General features: G+C 36.9%; 1 pseudogene; it reads left to right on the forward strand.

Moving 5' to 3' along the window:
* The first annotated feature begins 966 nt into the window (after positions 1-966).
* LOC108704338 overlaps positions 967-15,669 on the forward strand; it is a 60,015-nt pseudogene continuing 45,312 nt past the window's right edge.

Here is a 15,669-nt window from a genome sequence, read left to right on the forward strand (position 1 = left end):
TCTTTTTAAGAATGGATAGCCTCAGGTTTGATTTCGGTCATAAAACATTTTCGGGAGAATGTTACAGATGTTCATTAATATATGATATGCCTGAGATTTCTGTAGCTTTTGCAGGTTAATTAATTATGTACGCTATTAAAAAACAGTATTGCTGTTTGGCAACAACTATATGCCCTAGTACCTTTATACCATGCTAAATACAAAGCTAAAAATACAGGGATATTTAAGGAATGACAATGCAGCATCCGGACACCTGGAGTATAAACAGGCAGATATATGCAACGTTATTAATATTAAAGGGATTGTTTCCAAAATTGAGTACAATAGACCAAAGGTGCCTGCATTTATACTCCAAATCCACACTGCCAGTTTCATCATTTTATTGCGCACAATTCAAGGTGCAAAGTACAGGGTGACACTGAAGCAGAGGCATGCTGGAAATAACACCTGCCTCAAGGATGTGCTACCTCCATGGCTCCTTTTGCATGTTGAACCTACATATGTAACAGTAGCTTCTAATACTTGTACAATGTATGATAGGGATATGAGAAGTTGCCCAGTCACTAACCTAGGAGGCACACTTATACATTTAAAGTTTGAAGGGAAAAATTGAATATGAAATCGAACCAAAAAAACCCCTCAAAACTCATAAGACCAGGACCACAAAAACTTATATATATATATAACATTTATATATTATATATATATAACATTTTAACCTTTTAACAACCATTTGTATAACAAACTTTTAACCTTTCTCATATTATTCCCCCACCTGAGATAGGTTCCTGTTCCATTTCGCCCAAGCCCTAAACCGGGCTGCCTACCTTCCCATGAGGACCCAGGCCTACCAGGCTACTTCCACTCACTATGAAATACTCCCTTTTAACTTCCCCTGGGGGTCCTTGCAAAGGTACCCTCCGCAATTGCGACTAAATCCACCATTTAACAGGGAGGGAGGGCAGGATGCTGTGTCCTGCTTCCTCCACATTCTGGCGCAGAATGGTAAGTATTACCGCTGCTCCTGCCCTGATCACTTGCCCAGGATCCGCCATCCAATCAGAGCCCTGAAAGAGAAAAAAGGGGAGGGCGGGGACAGTTGCGCTCCTAGGCCCCGTCAAGACCCCGTTACCCCTATATGGGCCATGGGATCCCATTCTGAAATTGTCCATGCTTTGCAGAATTAACAAAAGCAATCATTTGAGTTTGCATACCAATAGCATACTTTTGCATTGAAAAGTCCTATTTTAAAACATACAAAAATTGCTGATTTGCACAATAATGAAGACTTACTATAAAGATTCAAAATATTTAGCATGTAATATACAAACAGTAATGTAGTTTTTACCCTTTAAACAACTACACACTCTGATAAAACGAACATTCTCCCGATAATGAAATTTTAATAAAAGCAGCTTATGCACATATATGCTGAACTACAACTGTATTATATATTAAAAAAATACTGAACATAAAAGCAGGAAGAGGAATAAAACATACAGTATATTGAAAATATAGAACTAAAGATCAATATGGCAAGCCAGCAAAAAGATTGGCTGTGATACAAATTCTTATTAACTATCTAATTTTTAATGTACATTAATTAGAATTTTTCCCCCACAAATGTTATCATCACACACACATCTACATAAAAATATCTGTTTTATTGTGTGGTGCATCAGATAACTTCATGGTTTATGTGATGGAATGGCTTATATCACAACTGGATTTTTTTAGGCTTTAGGCTGTTTTGTTAAAAAAACACACACACACACAAATATTTATGTTTGCATTGATCGTGCCTCTTCTTATAATAACAAAGGCATGCTTATACACTTTCTGGGAACAGTTTATTGTACAATGAATTATAATAGCTTAAAAGAAATGAATTCACTGAAGGTAGCATCACACAAATTAAGTATGAAAAACTGGCAAACTGGTAAAGGCAATCAAACATTGTGTTTGATCAGCAAATCACTTTTGGCACCTTTTTGAGTTGCTTTTAAGCCTCTCTATATCTTGCATTAAAATATTGCCGTATTCTGAATGCTAAATATGGCATTATAGGAACTGATATATAAACATATATTTCTAATACAAACAACCCCCACTGTTGGACACATTTTTTATAAAAAAAATACATTGACTGAGCATTAATTTATTGTCAGTTTCTAATATCTCTGCATCCCAATAGACCTCAGGCAATTTTTGTGTAAATGAAAGAGTTATGGGAATGTCTTATCACCAAGTAGTTAAAGCTTTTCTTCCTTTAAATAATTGAATTTCTTATCAATAGAAATAGTATCCCTACAAAAGAAATAGTAATTGAAAGAATTGTGTAATGTAGCTATTGTTTTTCATTTTAGACTCTTTATCATTAAGTAACAATATTTATAATAAATTATAATGCAGAGCTCTTGAAAAAACCTGCCTGTAAATGTGGAATCAGAGGAAAGATAGTAAAGAAAGATAGACAGTAGAACCACAACCCGTTCTATTTCTATAAAAATTTGTAGTAAGCTTTATCATTTAACAATGTTTTTTTTATTTCTCTTAGAGACAAAGCTTAATAGTAAAGGGAAAGACCACAGTAATTCTAGACAGCAGAGACAGAAAAAGGGGCAATATACAGGCCGGAATAGCATGATTGGTTGACGTGTGGCCACATCTTATCAAATCTGGAAGAAGAAAATAATTAATTCTTTACATAAGAAAATGTATTTAAATATTCATTGATTTGGATTTTATATTAACAACAGCTTCCCTTTTATGTGCAATCTTGCTATGAGTTACATATTAAATCTCAAATGAAAGCTTGAACGCGAGAGTTCCATGAAAAAACATATTTCATAGTATATCTCATGGAACTCAATAGAACTATTCTCATTCTCAACTAATTTAATCTGCCCCAAAGTCTGAAGTCCTCTGGCATAAACAGAATATGGGGAATAGAACTAATGTAAAAAGATTTCCCATTTTAGCACCACATTTTAATACATCTTCAGGAAAAAGTAAAGATTGCTAACATAAAACTAAGGTTTGACTACAATAGAAATTTGCCTTGTGTTTTTATTTTGTCCTGAAGTATGCTGTGTGATGTCAAAAAAAAGTGTGCTCCATTTGCACATTTAGCATACGTGAAAACCTAATGGTTCTATGTAATAGCATTAGGTTTGCACATTAAACATCTCTAAACCTGATTGAATTCTTCAGATAAAAAGGAAACAAGAAATATTACAGAAGCATACCTACTGTATTTTATCACACTCCAAATAGGTTCAAGATTGAACTGAACAATTCCTTTAAATATATATATATGTCATTTCTGTAAGATTCTTGAATATGCCACTTAATATGATATAAACTAAGGGGCACATTTACTAAGCTCAAGTGAAGGATTCGAATGAAAAAAAATTAGAATTTCGAAGTAATTTTTTGGGGCCTTCGACCATCGAATAGGCTACTACGATCTTCCACTTCAATTCGAACTATTCGAAGTAAAAATCGTTTGACTATTCGACCATTCTATAGTCGAAGTACTGTCTCTTTAAAAAATACTTTGACTACATACTTCGCCAGTTTAAACCTATTGAGGTTCAATGTTAGCCTATGGGAACCTTCCCCAGCACTTTTCTAAGTTTTTTATGATTGAATAAAAATCATTCGATCAATCGATTAAAATCGTTCAAATCGTTTGAATGATTTCTAATCGATATTCGAATTCGAAGGATTTTACTTCAAGGGTCGAATTCGAGGGTTTATTAACCCTTGAAATTTGATCCTTGATAAATCTGCTCCCAAGTATTCATTTTGGGGGTAATAGATTTCCGTAAATTCACAATTAAGGCATCATGTGAGCATAATGATCAAAATAGTGGAAATAGGGCATAGCATTGAATACACTTCTTTTTGGCCCTGTGATGACATACTTTATCAGTATGGTTAGTATGACAGTATTAAACTGACAAACCCTGTGAGTAAATAATGTTAATGTTGAAAAATGGCATTTCTGTGCCCAATGGGGCAGGAGAGGTACAGTATGTTAGAATGATTCTTCTAACTGATAGATCATGTAATTCTACCCTCCTGATCAAGACAAGTGCTTGTCTGACAGCTGTAACAAACGTGAGTGTTGATAAAAGAAGACATCTGAGTTTCCTGAGAGTAGGGAATTACTGCTTATTGAACATCACAGTAGGAATTACATCATAACTTCAAATCAATGGACAAAGGTTGATGTGGGAAAGAAACTGTTACGTTATTATTCCGAGGCTACGAGTCTCTTGTCTATTTTCATTAGAAGAAACCCCACTGACAGAAAACTTTTTTTAAGGATAACAGCGTAGAGTTTTGAGATACAATATTATTGATCATTTCAAAGCCTCATACATAATTGTAATCTTTGTAGTCAATGTATCACAGTTATTTTAAAGGCATAAGACTTTATTTAAGAAATAACCTGGGACTGCAAGGACTCTGCTCCCTACATACTAAGTTTGAGACTCTGTAGCCCAACTTTGTGCAGTTTAGGCTTCTTTGTCTAGTTAGCAAATTAATAAGAAGCAGTTCACGCAGACTGTCGTATTACAAGTCAATTTGGTGCTGGTCTTTATTTTTAATTCTTTGATTTCCTGTTTTAATTAAAAAATAATGTTCTCCATCATGTCCTTGAGGTCCTGTTATAAGTACAATGTAATTCTCCTACCGCACACCTGTAGTTCACCAATCCTGCAAGCTGGTGGTGCGTTCCTTCCGTTGACCCGGCCGGGTCCCTTAGCAACCAATGTGTAAAAGAAACGGATCCGCGCACACACCGATTAGTGCAGTCGGGGATTATCCCCTTTTATTCAGCCACCAAACATCAATGTTTCGGGGGGGAAACATCCTGATGAAGGGTGGGTGTTTCCCCCCCGAAACGTTGATGTTTGGTGGCTGAATAAAAGGGGATAATCCCCTACTGCACTAATCGGTGTGTGTGCGGATCTGTTTCTTTTACACCTGTTATAAGTACACCAGCCCAGAGCTTGGTGGTGGCATCTGTGAATCAGCGCACCTCTGGGATTCTATTGCCAACACACTCATAAATGCAGCATGTACACTAGGCACCAGCGATTTTCTTGTAAGATCAGAACATGACTTTGCCATGAAATTTAAATCTTTAAGGCCCACTGACACCAACTGGAACAAATTTTTGTTATGTCCCAATCCCCAGGCTGTGGTAGATCCTTCTGATCTGCACATTTTGGGAAGTTTATCAATATTTGTGACTGCATTTTTCAAAAGAAATGGGGGTGAAAAAACGTGTTTACAAATAAACACAAGTTGAAGTTTTTTAAAGTGAAATGATGATCAATTTATGATACAAAAGAATATTTTGTATAAAAAATGGCTAATTACTAACTGTTCCAGTAGTCAGAACAAGACAGAAATCATGAAAATATCTAATCAATGTATATTATCAAATTGCTTACTTTTTTTAAACTTTTTATGTACATGTATAATACATTTTTTAATTTTGCATGTAGTACATTGTTAAATATGATGTTAATTAACTCCTTTGTTGTAATGTTGTGTATTTCGGTAGTACAATATTTCAAAGCAAACTGTATGAGTGAGGGAAGTTAAGTAACATTGGCCAATCCAAGGTGAGAATGAAGTGGCTCTGGCTTTTTTAGTTAACAGAAATAATGTTGAATGCAGTTTGGCAATTAAGCTAATAATAAATAGTTTAATACGCACTATTAAGTGAGATAAGGTAGAACTGAGAAAGAAACCTCAGGCAATTCTTTTCACATTAGAGCTGTAATACTGGTCAGTGGAGAATAAGCCCAAATGGAAAGCTGTACTGCTAAAGGCATCTCTTTAGACTGTTACTGTGACAAGCTCATTACAATGTGTAACAAATTGTGTCTCCTACATCCTAGATATACCCACTGTATTTGTATCATTAGATCCCTAGGCGCTGTCTGCAGACACAGAAAGTGTGGATGACTCTATTTATTTCCAATGCTGTCTGGATAATCCTAGAAACTTCAGTAGATCAACAGTTTGCAAACATATAAAGATACAGAGAAGATAACGCACATAAAGATGCCATTTATATTATGTATTGGAGACAACAGAATCTAAGATATGGAGGATGAAACATGTCTCAACTTGTTATGCTACTCCACAGCTATATTTCAAGATATATATATATACACATATACATAAAGATATATATATATAAAATATATGAGAGAGAGAGAGAGAGAGAGAGAGAGAGAGAGAGAGAGAGAGAGAGAGAGAGAGAGGGAGAGAGAGAGAGAGATAACTTAAGGATGTGATATGTAAGAATATCAGGGTGATAAAAAATATTAGCATTGATAATTTTCTGCATTGCTTTACAGAGTAGGGGCTACAAATACAGGGCATAACAGTTTACATTTACAAACATTTCAAAAGAACAGATGCACATAGTTACATCTGCATATTGTTAGAAGATAATAGTCTAAGGGTCCTTTCACAAGAGCTTGCAATCTAAACAGGAGAGGGTAACCAGTGAGGTTGTAAAGTTACTGTTGGTTAATATACAGTAGTACTTGAAGGTGCATAGTGAAACATTAAGAAACAGTAGTAAGTGTGCATGCAAGTAAAGGATAAGGGGTTTAGGGGGTGGTCAAGTTGCTGAGGGCTTAAGTTAAGTTAAGTAAGAGCTTGAACGAAAAGGTTTTCTATGTGATTATTTGAAATTTTTCAAGGTTCTGGGAATGTCTAAAGGAATAGGGCAAAGAGTTCCAGAGGATTGGTATAGCTCAAGAATAGTCCTGGATGTGGGAGTAAGAAGTAATAATAAGTGAGGACAGATGGAAGTCATGAGCAGAACGAGGGTTACATCTCAAATGTATTACTAGGTTATTAGAGAGGTAAAATATGGTGGCACAACATTGTTATGTTCTTTGCAAGTGAGTACAAGAATTTTTAAATTAATTCTGTGTATGACATAAAAAACAAACTTTGGAGCAATAATATACATACAGTACAAAGGGGCAACTTTGCTAATTCACAACTATTCACTAATTCACTTAAATGAGAAGTTGCGTTCTGGACGCCAAACGTTGGTGACTTTTCGATAGCTTTACTTCGGCAGTGAGAGTGTTTCAAAGTGAAATGACACTATCGATCACTTAGCTGCTAAACTTCGTTAGTCCTCTTATGCTTAGGTCAGTTTGAATATGGCAGATACATTAAAGTCGTATGGACGTCTTTATTAGAGATGTTGTTGCAAATGTGGCCACTTTTTATTACAAATATTCAAGGAACCTGAATAAAGACAAAAAAGACCATCTAATGCCCTACACATGAGCCCACCCTAAAACAAATGACTAGGGAAAAATGTTAAAGGGCACCTATCACAGCCAAAATCAAACACTTATTAACAATCTGACCAGTACAAGCTAAACATGTTTAATCAAACCACATATATAGTTTTTTGAAAAAACTGCAGGTTTTAAAAAAATCCCTTACTTTGTCAAATGGGTTCTTTCACTGAGGGAGGCCATATTGAGACTATAACAGAGACTATAATATGCATATTTCAGGAGCATGCTCAGAATGCCTTGTTTAATTAAACTCCTCCACTAGAAGTATCAGGATATTTCCCTATCTTGTCCCCTGCTGGTAAAGTCATTATGCAAATGAAGGGCACACTCTAACTTCCAGCAGGTGGCAGCACTACTGAACAGCAGCTAACACAGAGGTTTGGCTGATTTGAAAATAGCTTAGAAGGGTTGATAAGCAACAAGGAATTTCAACTGAGCATGTTCGAGATTTCAGAGCTGCAGTTGGCTGGGATGATATAGGTAGGAGGAGCCAGTGAAATCCAAGATGCCTGCCTCAGCTAGAACTGCAGGAGAGATAAGGGAGATCTTGCAGAAGGTATAGTGAGCTGATGATTTACATTATACAAACAATTCTAACTGTTTTAAAAATCTGATTTCTTGAACTTTCACATAGTGTATTTACTTGGTAAATGATTTTGGTCATGATTGGTGCCCTTTAACACAAAAAAGGTTAATAGTTAGGAGTTTTGCAAGCAATCCTGCTTAAAAAAAGTCGTCAGCCTTTTTACAACTTTAATGCATTTCCAGCAGACAGGATATGATGTAACTGACATGAGATTGAGGAAGATCTAACTTCATTTTAGCAGTTCGCCTGTTCTGAGGAAACTATGACGAAATAAAATTCGCATCTTAGTGAATTTGCAGAGTTATGCCCGTTCGCTAGAGTGAAAAGTTGCCTGGCGAAAGAGTGCAAACGAACGCTAGCGACAGTCTCGTTTTCTAGCGAATTGTCCTCTACGCCTGTTAGTGAATTGGCGATGTCCCTTCGGATGGGATTTCTGGCGAATTGACGCTAGCGTTGGCCACTTTGTCCTTTTGTGAATCTACCCAAAGATTCTGCAGGGAGGATTTTTAACTATTAACTACCAAGTCATGGGAAAGCATGCGGCTTACAGCACAGAGGAGCAGATGTCACAAAAAATGTCATCTTACATTGTCTTCTGATCTTCTTCTGTCAGTTCTTTGATAGAAACTAGCAGAAAAGGATCCAAAGACAGGGAAAGATGGCGTCTTTGAACTCCACTACTCAACGCTTTTGTTTTTTGGCAGGTCTGCACACAGGGAAACTTTTAAACGGAATAGATTTGTTGGGAGGGAGCAAGTGGAGGGTGGCTGAGGATGGGCTAGGGTTTAGTTCTCCTTTAAGGAGGTATTTCATTAAGGTTTCCCTTTGTTTGTTGCAGTTACACGCACAACTGATTTTAACTTAAAGAATCACACAATAACTAAATAATGATTTCAGTCCTGTGAGCATCACTGCCCAACAAATGATACAATTCTCATACCATTGTCTTCAGTAAAATTTGACATTTACCAACACAGACAGTAATTAACACATTCTGTTTAGCAGGTACCCACATTATTCAGGAGTTGTGGGGAAAATGCTGCATTATAGGTTAAACAAACTTGGGGACTTGCATTTGTTTTGGTACTTTGCAGTTTACATTTGAATCTGTAAATGAACCTTACAGTTATATATTGTTTTGGAATATAGTAGGCATTAAGCATTTAGCCTTGAAACTAAAAATAAAAAAAATCAGCCTTTTAGATACGCTTGCTTTTAAAGTGACATTTTTGAAAGTACACGGCACTGCCAAATAAATGAAATAGCTGAAATTACATCTTATCTGCACTGTCAGGCACAGTAAAGTCTACAGTAAAGACTTTTTGTTGTGCAATCCCTGGTAATCGTACTCACCTCCAGTTGTGCTCAGAGCGTGACTATCAGCAAGACAGCAGTAATAGATTTCTAATTAGCCATTCACCTCTGTTTATCACTGCTTGAAACAGAATGCTGAAAACAACTTAATTTGCTGAGTGCTGAAATTTCTACATCTGCGCCATCAAAGAAAAAGAGCTGTTTATATTGTAATCTTCAAACTGGTAATGTCTAGGAACACATAATTTAACTACAACATTAATTTCATCAAACTAATGTTTCCAATGAAACAATATTTTCTTGTCACTATCCTTATCTGGATTATTTGTGTCTAAATGAAGTGTACGACAAGGTGGATGATGTCATTCTAGAATGATTTTTTTTTTCTTCTTAAAGGGCATGTAAAGTTTAAAATAGAATAAGGCTAGAAATGCTGTATTTTGTATACTAAATATAAACATGAACTTACTGCACCACAAGCCTAATCAAACAAATAATTTATGCTTTCAAAGTTGGCTACAGGGGGTCACCAGCTTGTAACTATGTTAAACATCTTTGCAAGACTAAGACTTTGCACATGCTCAGTGTGGTCTGGGCTGCTTAGGGATCGTCATAAACAAAGCTGCTTGAGTTCTGCATGGCTGGGAAGTAAGGCGGGGGCTCCCCCTGCTGTTCATAAGTATGATTGTTTCCCTGCTCAGCAGTTAGGGACCGTCTGACAATTCCTATCCACAGCAGTAAATGAAGGGAGAATTTCACTGCATACAGTCAGGTTTCTTATAAAAACGGTACACATTTTTTAATTAAAGTATATTGGAGATAGGTTTCTTATTCATTAAAGCAAGTAAAAATGGGATTTTATTTTTTTGCCTTTACATGCCCTTTAAGTATAATTAAGTTTATAAATACTTAGGGAATTCTCTACTGCTTCCAATACTGGTAAAATATAAATTCTAAAGAATAACTAAAGTATAATTATTGCTCAATTGCAATTGTTTATTCCCATCAGACAGTGTAGCACAAATTGTGTGAATGTGAGCTCTTTGCAGGGAGAGTGGGCATCTTGTTCAGAGAAAAATCAACCTGCAAGTAAGGTTTGCAGCTTTGAGCAAAGATTTGCACCAGGTCTTGTCTAGGGTGTTTCACCTTTAATTTAAATTTAAGTATGTTATAGAATAGCGAATTCCAATCAACTTTTCAGCTAGTCTTCATTATTTATTTGTATAGTTTTTTAATTATTTGTATTCTTCTTCTTTCCAGCTTTCAAATGGGGGTCATTGACACCATCGATAAATGTTATGTAAGGCAACAATGCAATGTATTGTCTTGTTACTTTTTACTACTCATCTTTCCATTCAGCTCCTCTCCTATTTATATTCCAGTCTCTTATTCAAATCAGTGCATGGTTGCTAGGGGAAAAAATAATCTTCTGATTATATGAAATAGTACACTACCCACAATAGTACATAGAGCGGTAGAAAGAAGGTGTTAATCCAGCAAGAGGGACAAGAGCAGAGTTCAGGATAGGTGCCAGTCTAGATTAAAGCTTCGCTAATAAATTTTGTGAATTAGTATTACCAAAGGACCGCTAGCGAAAAGTCACCAGCGCTCAGTGCCCAGTACTAAACTCTGCATGTTAGTGAATTGCCGTTGTCTGATGTCTGGTGAAGTGTTGCGCTGGGGACGCTAGCGAATTTTCCCCGGTTAGTAAATCTGCCCCATGCGATCTATTACCTTGAAAGCTTGGGATCTGAGTTTTTTTGGATGAGAAGAATTACTTTCTGTAATGTGGAGCACTGTGCTTAAAGGTTACTAAAAACATTTACAGTATGCATAAAAACACATAGCAGGATTGTTTTACCATTAGCATAATTATGCCAAAAAGCATCAAGTACACTACAGCATTACTACAGAGATACTAGTTGCCACCAGTCATTCCCTTCATGGGTTACTCCAACTGCTGCTTGTTGGTCTGATAACTCCATAAATGTTATTCTTAACTTACCCAAATCTGCCAAATACACTACCAACTATTGGTAGTAGATTGTTTCTCTAAAATGGCTCATTTTGTCCTACTGAAGAAGCACCCATCAGCTGCTCTTTGGATAAACTTTTTGTCAAAGAAATTTTCCGAATCAAGGCCTGGAACAGTTTTTCTACCAATTTAACTGGTACGAGCTTCTTCCATAGCCAGAGTTTGCCGTAATAAACCAATGTCATGAATACTTGAGTCACTATCCTTTTTCTGTATGGTCTCAACCCTCTGGTTCTACCATCTGAATTCTCCAAATTAAATGTATAAATGTCATAGACATGCTCCTGCCTTCCAGGCTGGAGATTCAGTGTGGCTGTCTACCATTAATATCCAACTTTAAGTACCCTCTCCTAAGTTATGTCCTCATTTAACTGGTTCTTTTTGAATCAAGGAACTTGTTAATCCTGTGTGTATCAAGCTGGACTTACTTCACAATATGAAAATATCCAACTCCTTTCATGTCGCCTAATTGAAACCTGTTATGAAGAATGCATTTTCTTCTGATTACTCCCCTCCTGCATCTGTTTTTGTTGACCCCCTGTCTGTGCCACATATTGGACCAAACTCTGCAGTGTCCAGTTTCTCTCTGTCAGTTCCCCAAACAGCATTGATGAAGACCTGTCTTGGCAGGACTCTCCTGCTCACAAAAGAGTACTATTGCAGTTTCCAGGGTTCCTGCTACAAAGATTGTGATACAAATGCAACAGTCAGAAAAAAAACATGTTTTCTGCCCTGAACATGGCAAAATGACATTAAAACACATCATGCCTACACAACAAAATATCAATTTGATGGCTTTACATCTTGTAGTTCCTACAGAAAATACAAAAGAATCTTTTTTATCTCTAAAATGTACATAACAGTACATAGGTACAAAATCTTTTTTAATTACTTCCTATTGTACAATCTTTTCAACATTAGTTTACTATTTGTTACATAGGGGCCCATTTATTAAGGGTCGAAGTGAATTTTCGAATTCGAAAACTTCAAAGTAATTTTTGGGTACTTCGACCATTGAATAGGCCAAAATTCGAATTGAAAAAAACTTTACAAATTAGACCATTCGAAAATCGAAGTACTGTCTCTTTAAGTAACTTCGACTTTGACACTTCGCCACCTTAAACCTGCTGAATTGCTGTTTAGCCTATGGGGGAACCTCCTATAACCTCTATGAGTTGTTGGCTAAGTTTTGAGAAATCGAAGAATTTTTTGTAAAATCGTACGATTAAATCGTACAAATCAAAGGATTCAAAGGATTTCACTGTGCGATCGAAAGATTTTAATTTTAAGGAAAAAACATTCGACTTCAACTGTCGTACTACACCTATTCGATGGTCGAATTTCAAAGTTGATAAATCTGCCCCTAAGTGTTAGGCACCGCAGCTCCGTGACGGAGCTTGTGCTGCCTTCCCCCGGGCTATTTAAGTTGCCGTGCATGCACAGTGATGCTGCACAGTTATACTTACGTCAACCCAGAAGTAGGTTCGGCTTCTCCGTGCTCCAGTCTCCCGTGTCTGATTCTCAGTAATTTTCATTGGTTCCCAACTTCAGCTCTTCTCCACAGCTCCCCAGCTTCGGTGGAACAGAGTATCAAGGCTTGACCCGGCGTGCTCTGTCACTGGCTTTTCTCATTTCCTGTCGGCTTTGTCTCTCAGAGGGTGCTCCCTGGCAAAAAATCCCCATTTCTTCTTTCTGCTCATGAGTGAGTTAAACAGTACTCAAGCCTGTATTATTTTCTGCCTGGACTCTAATATTGCTCCAGAAATATTCCATAGCACTGGTTAACCCCTTCAAGCTGTTACCAAGCGTATTTATTGTTTCTCATTTAAAGACTGTGATAAACTATTGCCAGTCCTTACCAGCTTAGTCAAGATGGTGTAGTTTAACCCTTGCTTACCTAAGTTGCCTGGTTTACCCTGCTAAAGAGTGTGCTGTTAACCCGTGCTTACTTATCTGGCCTGGCTTGGCTTATATTGTATGACTCAAATTGACTATATGCTAATCTGCCTGAGTGAGGAGTTTACACAGATGACTGGCCCCTAACTCTGGGACAGAATACTCACCCAAGTTACAACACTCCATGATTACTTGCCGCTGTAAGAATTGTCATTTCTGCCTAGCTGAGTGGAGTCATAGAAACATAGTAACACAGTAAGTTAGTTTTTTTTTTTTAACCTGCCTAACTGCCAGTTGTCATGCCATCTCTTGGGGGTTTATCCGGTGCAGGATCCATCCATCCGAGTACCTGTGGGAAGAGGTCACCATTAAGACCACGTAACTCTATCAGCAGCATTTCCCCACTACAGCTATACTTTCCTGGAATCTCCTGCCAGTCTTCTTCCAGCGTGCGGAACAGTCTGTCCTGGAGTACACAACGAATCTTCCTCTACGAGTACCTGATTATCAGAGACTCTCTCAGTTCTCAGATATATAAGTTTCCTTGCTGCTTCAATACAGGATTTACCATATGACTTTATTAAATACCTAACACTAAGATGAAGACGAGAAAACTGATCAATACCAAGAAAAATGTATGTATTATTAGTAGTGATGGGCGAATCTGACCCGTTTCAGATACAATTTGTGATTTTTTTTACACGTGTCAATTATTTTCACTCATTGGACTCAACACCTGGCAGGGTCGGACTGGGGGGCCCGGGACCCACTGCTGCTCTCCCAGGGCCCCCCTCTGGCCTCCCTTACTGAGCCGGAGCACTGACGAATTATTTATATCTTAGTTTGAATCAAGTACAAGGTACTGTTTCTACAAAGAAAAAGCAAATTGATTTTAAAAATTTGTATTATTTGGATAAAATGAAGTCTAAGGGATTTATATATGTAATTGAGAACTTTCTGGATAACGTCTTCCACAATAACGGATCCCAAACCTGTACTTGAAATGCCAGGGCCTATTTTAAATCTCAGTCTGTCCTGTCAGTCTGGACCTGAGTGGTAAATTGTATAAAACAAGTGATCATTAGAAACAATGATGGGAAAAAGGACAATGACTAATTACCTTCATTACAAGAGAAACAAGCATGTCACACAAGTAAACTAAATGATTTAAAGCAAAGCAGTTGAACATTTGTTAATAATGAGTTGGATGTTATATTCCACTTAACAGGACATGCATTTTGGTTGTATGTTAATAGCTCTTAAATTAAGATATACTTTAAGGGAAACCACCTTTGTGCCAATGAGAATTTATAGCTTACTATAGAAGCTTGTGTTAAGTAACTCAGAACAAAATCATGATAAAATATGACTGGAAAGCCAATTTCCAGCTGTCTTTTTATCCTACCTCTATTATTATTCTAGTAGTCTAGTTTCCACAGTAACACATCTTACATATGCATGCGTTACAGAATGGTTATACATTTACCACATGCAGCCTATGTTTAGATAAGGGCCCACAGCAAGTGTTTCATAAATCATGGCTTTTTTAGGAAGCCATAATGAATAGTAACACTATGGTTCATTCATGAGACACTGTAATCTAAATGATCTGACCTGTTATTATGAAAAATTGTTGTTGTTGTAAAGCAGTTCCAGAAAAAGCTGGTAGGTAAATTAATATCTCCATGCACTGTTCCATAATACCCATCTTAGGCCTAAGTGGATAATGGTGGCATTAAGATAACTCAAACAAGTGTACATTCTAATAAATGCAAGATGCAGGGATTCAAATAAGTCTGGAATCATCACACCATGTCTAGTTGGGTTTCCTAGAAGAGTCCCAAGTGTCATGTTCTGGACCTTGTACTCAAGAGAACACCACTAACTACTGGGATAAAAAACATAGGATATTTCTAAACTCATTATTAGTGATGGGCAAATATGTCCCGTTTTGCTTTGCAGAAAAAAAATTGCGAAACAACGAAAAATACACTAAGTCAATGGCCATCAAAATAATTTGGACGTGCGATAATTTTTACATGCGCAACTCTTTTGTCCAAATGCATTAAAGTGAATGGGCGTCAAAATTATTTTGACGCACAACAGTTTTTATATGAGCGACTTTTTTGTTGCAGCTATTTTTTTCGCCTGCAAATTTTTCCAGTAGTTTTGCAAAACAATTCTCAGGTAGCGAAATGCATAAATTCTCTACTAATCCATGCCTGGTGAATACATTGGCCCATCACTACTGATTATCTGTTGATTTGCTTAGGCTCCCACAGACTTTACAGTCCCTATTCTCTCCCTATGTCTCTCTGAGTCCTCAGTTTTCAAATACCAGGGATATTGCTACCTGTAACATCTTCTGGATACATGGCTGCAACAAGACAGTGGTTTACTGCTGAAACAGACTTGTAGAAAGTGTAACAGATAAACATCTACTATTTACCTACTTTTGGCCTACAGTTTTAATTACA

The sequence above is a fragment of the Xenopus laevis genome, chromosome 1S, assembly GCF_017654675.1.
Source record: "Xenopus laevis strain J_2021 chromosome 1S, Xenopus_laevis_v10.1, whole genome shotgun sequence".
NCBI classification, from domain to species: Eukaryota; Metazoa; Chordata; class Amphibia; order Anura; family Pipidae; genus Xenopus; species Xenopus laevis.